The sequence below is a fragment of the Myotis davidii genome, unplaced genomic scaffold (assembly GCF_000327345.1).
Source record: "Myotis davidii unplaced genomic scaffold, ASM32734v1 scaffold663, whole genome shotgun sequence".
Lineage (NCBI taxonomy): Eukaryota > Metazoa > Chordata > Mammalia > Chiroptera > Vespertilionidae > Myotis > Myotis davidii.
Window position 1 is genome coordinate 1,010,369 of NW_006295816.1, and position 463 is coordinate 1,010,831.

At 67.2% G+C, this 463-nt stretch overlaps 1 protein-coding gene across 1 annotated transcript in view; it reads right to left on the minus strand.

The window, feature by feature from the left end:
* Window positions 1-463, minus strand: part of COL7A1 (collagen type VII alpha 1) — a 60,839-nt gene that overhangs the window by 40,096 nt on the left and 20,280 nt on the right.

Here is a 463-nt window from a genome sequence, read left to right on the forward strand (position 1 = left end):
GGTGGTCCAGGGTCTCCGTGGCCACCCTGTGGGAGAGAGGGTCCGAGGAGGCCGTGCTGCCCACTGTGGGGGCTGGGCAGGAGGGGCAGGAGGGGAGGATTCTGGGTACTCACCGCTGGGCCAGGGGCCCCCCTTGGTCCTTGCAGACCCTGGAGAGAGAAGGGGCTGCTGAGCCTCATCCGGGCCTCACTTGGGCACGTCCATGCCTCCACCCCAGCACAGGTCACCCCATCCATGCCCACGGCTGCTCCTCATGGACAGCACATACGGGCCTGTGCATGCACGTGCAGAGATAACCCCACCACACACACGCACCACACACACACACACACACACGACACCCCCCCCACATACACACATCCTGCATCCGTACTCACACCGGGCACACAGGCCCCCCCACCCCCCCCCCCCGTCATTGAGCCCCGGGGAGCAGGGGCCACAACAGCCCCTGAGCCCAGCTCCT